This window comes from Aegilops tauschii, chromosome 2 (genome assembly GCF_002575655.3).
Source record: "Aegilops tauschii subsp. strangulata cultivar AL8/78 chromosome 2, Aet v6.0, whole genome shotgun sequence".
NCBI lineage: Eukaryota > Viridiplantae > Streptophyta > Magnoliopsida > Poales > Poaceae > Aegilops > Aegilops tauschii.
In genome coordinates, this window is record NC_053036.3 from 610542548 (window position 1) to 610548318 (window position 5771).

Below are 5771 nucleotides of genomic sequence, written 5' to 3' on the forward strand. Positions count from 1 at the left end.
GATCACCCAATTACGTTGTGACATTTGATAGCACACAATGTATTCCCTCTGGTATTCGGGAGTTGCATGATCTCATAATCGAAGGAATATGTATTTGACATTAAGAAACCAATAGCAATAAACAGAACGATCATATACTAAGCTAATGGATGGGTCTTGTCCATCACATCATTCTTCTAATGATGTGATCCCATTATCAAGCGACAACACATGTCTATGGTTAGGAAACCTTAACCATGTTTGATGAACGAGCTAGTCTTGTAGAGGCTCACTAGGGACACGATATTTTGTTTATGTATCCACACATGTATTTAAGTTTTCGATCAATACAATTCTAGCATGAATAATAAACCTTTATCATGAATAAGGAAATATAATAATAACAACTTTATTATTGCTTCTAGGGCATATTTCCATCAGTCTCCCACTTGCACTAGAGTCAATAATCTAGATTACATTGTAATGAATCTAACACCCATGGAGTCTTGGTGCTGATCATGTTTTGCTCGCGGAAGAGGCTTAGTCGACGGGTCTGCTACATTCAGATCCATATGTATTTTGCAAATTTCTATGTCTCCATCATTGACCTTTTCACGAATGGAGTTGAAGCTTCTCTTGATGTGTTTGGTTCTCTTATGAAACCTGAATTCCTTCGCTAAGGCAATTGCTCGAGTGTTGTCACAAAAGATTTTCATTGGACCCGACGCACTAGGTATTACACCCAGATCGGATATGAACTTCTTCATCCAGACTCCTTCATGCGCTACTTCCGAAGCAGCTATGTACTCTGCTTCACACGACATGTACGCAATGACGCAACATGAGGTGGCGGTGCATGGTGATCTGGCGTTGTGTGGGAAGGCGGTGCGGTGATGTGGTGGTGGGGGTGCTGGGAAGAAGAATGGAGGATGTGGGTGCACTGGCCGATCGTAATGGAGGAGATGAATGGGGTGTTTTTTGGGGTGGCACGAGGATGAAGAAGGTGCAGTGTGTCGAGGGTGAGGAGGGAGGGCACTAGGGAGCTTATGGTAGGGCATGGGTGTTGGATGGTGGTTGCAGTGGGTGGTGACGACAACGATTTGGTGGCGTGGAAATTTCCCCGTCCATGCCACTTCCTCCCCTGCACCTTCTAGACTTTTACCAGTTCACTAGTTGGTTTGTTATTTGGAGAGAAGACAGAAATTTAATGCTTTACCTAAACTTTTTTAGGATAGTAAACTGTTTAGATCATCTATTGGAGCACATTTTTCGGAATATTTCTGTTTTGGGATAGCAAATGAGTTTAAGTACATTGCTTTGTTATTGCAGTTAGTCCACACAATGATGAGGTCGTTAGTCAAGCGGGGTTTTTATGCGTATGTCTGTCATGCCTTCTCATTATAGTTGATTCTGCATTGCTACATAGAGGAGGCACAAGAGAATTTGACATGAGGGGATCGTCATGGCATGGTGGCCTTAATGGAATTGTCATGATTCCAAGACTCCGAGGTATGTCTGTGAGGGCGGGATGGAGAGGAACAAAACTTTAGGGGTTTCAAGGTGGTGTGGATTGTCGTTGCCGAGAAGGGGCGTCGGTGGTGAAAAATAGGCATGGTAGTGTGCTAAGACGACACTAACAATAGGAACACCAGGACTACAGTGGACCCTGTGTGCTGGTGGGTTGCGTCAACCGATGGTTCTCTCCCTAGGGTGTCATCAATTGTGTCTCGAGACCATTCATCTAACATAATAAAAAAATGTATCACTTATATATATACGCTCAACATAATTATAGGGTTACTTATTGGTACATGTTTCGATTAAAAAAAGACATCAGTGATATTAAATATATAATTGTTTATATTTGTAGTTGCCTTGATTTGCATTTTTTTGATATTGTTCTAGTATCAGCAGGATTCGACGCGGATTTGATTTGCAACTTTTGGTTATTAATACTCCATTTTTCCCTAATAATAAAGCGAGTACGGCTGCTGCCCGCGTGCTCACCGTCGCGGCGCTTTTGCAAGAAACACCTTGTTTTTTCCGATAATTAAACCCGCCGTCCCTATGTAAGTCAAGCCAGGAAAACGTTTCGATTTTGCGAATTAACCCCTGCATTCTATAAGAATTCTGCCCGAGCTCCTTTCGTCATCTTATCCGCAACTGCAACCTGTCGCGCACGCGCATAGACTGCACCCGCCGCGGGGACGCCGCAGCCGCCATGGCCGCCATCGACGCGGCCGTCTCCGGCCCGGACGCGGCGCCCGACCTCCGCCTCGCCGCGCACAAGTACGAACAGATCCTCCACCTACTCGCCTCCGCGGACGCACGCCGCGTTGCCCGTCCACCCGGCGGCCGTCGCACGCCGTGTGTTCGCCCAGATGCTGGAGGCCGGGGCGCCCCCGTCCGAGGCCACCATCACCTCGCTCGGTCGCGTCGTGGCCGCAGACGGCGAGGGCGCTGATGAGGCCTTCGGGCTCGTCTCCACCATGCGGCAGAAGGACGGCATCGCGCTGCGCCTCCGGTCGTACAGCCCCGTGCTTGCCGTAATCCGGCGCGCCAGGGAGGCTGGCAAGGCCTCCGCGGTCGAGGCCCTCATGGCGGCCTCCGCTGTATCGCAGGAAGAGCCCGAGCTTGCCGCGCTCCTTGAGGTCAGCGCAAAGGTCAGGGACACAGACAAGGTGTATGAGTATATGCACAAGCTGTGGCGAGCTATTGGCTGTGTGATAGAGGAGACCGCCAAGGTCTTGGAGGGGCGGTTCCGGATTGAGACAGCGGCAACTGCTCATAAGCCTGAGTGGGATGTGTGTCAGGTTAAGGACGCCCTTGTGGCGAACGGCGGTGGGTGCCATCAGCTGGGGTGGCTTCAGACCGGACCATGGATGGTGCAGCGGGTGAGAGCTGGGGCAGACGACAAGTGAGGTGGATGCAGATGACGCCTAGGTTCTGTTGATATCGACATGGAGGCATACACAGAAGTTTGCTGACTCTATTTCTGGGTTGGCTCTTGTGAGGGAAACCAAAGCCAATTTCAGCCAATTTCAGGTGCATATATATATCCATCCCTTGGGTTTGAGTCCCTAGCTAACTTGGAGCATTGAACGTTTTGTTAAATATAGTTAGTTTCTTTAGTTTACTGGCAGTTGTGATAAGCAGAGCAGATATGTGCTTGGTTAGTAGCTGGCATGATGTGATTTACTAATAATTAATTTGGAAAAACTAGACCTGGAGATAGTATGCCTCCCTGCTTTCTGAGGATAGTGACTTGTGCTGTGACCAAATTCAATAGGTTTATATGATAAGCTTCTTCATCTATGTTAATTTTCACCTCTGATTATAGAACTCTGGTTGTGTTAACAATTTGAGACATCCTTAAAGACCTTGTGGTTGATTGTCATGTCTGCATGATAATTGCTTGCTGAAGTAATTGGTCCTTCAACTGTAGTTAGGGAAATCCGTAATCTTCATATACTTAAATCATGGCATTCACCTGGAGATAGTTTTCCTCCCTGTTTTGTGCAACTGATTGTGGTGATATACTGTGGCCAAATTGAATGAGCTTATATGATAACTTCTTCATCCACAATTTCAGTTTGCTTTATGGAAATTGAACTACTATTGTGTTAACACACTTGAGTCATATTTAGGCTTCACATTTTGTAGTCTTATGCAGGTTGTCAGATAAATTCTTCTCATTCTATATCTTATACAGGTGCCTCGGCCGTCCAAACATTGTAAGGGACATTCTAGGATTTTAATTTGACATAAAATCTGTATTATTTCTACAATGTCTCAAGACTCTCAACAAGGCTGGGGTGAATATGCTGCAGCTATGTGCTGGACAATGTCGCCACCGCCGAATTCGCCGGAAGATATCCGCCGTCCGAACGTGCTCCACCTGAGGTATGTAACATTAGCTTTTCCCAACTTATTCTGTAAAATTTCATCTACAATCATAAAAAGTACAGTCCCCCTTGGTCTGGTCTGAAAGACACATATTTGGGTACATAGGTTTCAGTGATTGAAGATATTGCATTGCTATATTGGTGAATAAGTTCATGAACAAATGAAATAGGAAGATACACAAGATGGTCCAGATATCACAAAAGATAGTGGAGGAAGCGTAGTAGGTTGCTTTTCCATTACATACAGTGATCAGAATTAATGCTTTGCCCTTGTGCTGTAGGAGTAGGACACACCTTTCTGCAGATACGTGTCCACATGCATCATGCTTTAAGTATCTGCTTTCATGGGGTAACTTCGGTATGTTTCTTAAGAGGATGTGACTAACTGGAAAATATTCTATGGCTCACAACATGAGTAAGCATGTAATAAAAGTTTAAGTTTTGGTGTTTGCTAAATTTCGGTTCTGATTCGGAAGATACATACATTATTTTTTGAGTTCGCTTTACTTAGAGTATGAACTTATGCTTTTCAAAGATACACGTTCAAGCTGAAGAGTTAAGTGTATTAGCTTGGCTTGGACTTGGGGGTTTGTCCAAACGTAGCTTTATGATTTTTACTCTACGTATGCAATTACAATCTTCACAAATAAGGATGGAGAGGGGAAGAAAAATGTTGGTGGACAAAAAAAGGAAGTGCCTAGAACGTGCAAGAATTGTAAGCAGGTTGGCTTCCATGATAGCGTAATTGCCCTAACAATGACTAAGAAAACTACTGGTACTTTTCATGGCCATACAATTTATTTTTCTTTCAAAAATGTTGATACACACACAAACTTATTTGTTTATGTCAAACTGCAGGTCTTGTTCCAACTCCAGGACGCATTTCGGCACGACAACTTGGCGTTGAAGCTCATGTGTTGGACGGATTTTACATGAACTTTGTGCTTTATATTTCCTAGAAGATTATCATTTTATTTCGCAATATTGTAGTTCTGTTGAATATTTATATCTGAATATTGTATTTTTGAAAATTTATGTCTGAATATTCATCAAAATGGCCATGGTGGAATTTTGTTTCGCAATGCAAGAATATTATTTCTCACAGCAAGTTGTTTGCTCCAGTTTACTGCATACAAGTGATGCATAAGTCATTGCCTTCTTATGTCAGGTGTGGGAAAGGTTTGTAGATAACAGAGGGCATTGAGCTTACCATGAGCCCCCCTGCCTACTCCTGCTTTTAACAGGGGAATGGTTTGTAGATTACAACGTACATGCCTCACTTCTAAGTTTTAACAGGGGAATTTCCAGATATTTCTGCAACCAGTTCACGTTCATTATGTAAATCTGCAAATTCAGTATGTACAGCAGTAGCAAAAGAGCAAATATTTCTTGTATATATCCAAATCGATTCAAGTGTTCTCTGAAGCTGTTGTTTGTACCTCCAAATATTTCAGTATGTAGCAACAGCTTCATATTTGAATGTACATACAAATCGACGTGGATAGCAAAACAACAGTAGTGTCAAGAGCAAATATTTCAGTATGTACATCGATTCAAGTGTGTTTTGAACACCCACTTTCACTCAGGTGAGGCAAAACAACAAAGATTTATCTGTACATCACCATTCAGTCAGCTACAGCAAAACAACCACTTCAGAGGGCAAGCAAGCTGCTGGGTCGCCGTTGCATGGAGGCAGCACCGCGGCCACTGGTTCTCCCTCGCCTGGGCCAGCGCCAGGTCGCCTGGGTTGCGGAGGTCCCCATGGCGCAGGGGCACCACGGTGGCCGTCGGGTCGCCGTTGGGTGGGGCTACCGCCGCCGCCGCCGCCAGCGCGAGCCAGATCGCCTGGGAGCATCACGGTCGCGTCGTGGCTCCACCATGGCCTCC

The 5771-nt window shown here is 44.9% G+C and overlaps 1 pseudogene; it reads left to right on the forward strand.

Moving 5' to 3' along the window:
• The first annotated feature begins 2118 nt into the window (after positions 1-2118).
• Positions 2119-4986, forward strand: LOC109782256 (proteinaceous RNase P 2-like; annotated as a pseudogene).
• The last annotated feature ends 785 nt before the right edge of the window (positions 4987-5771 follow it).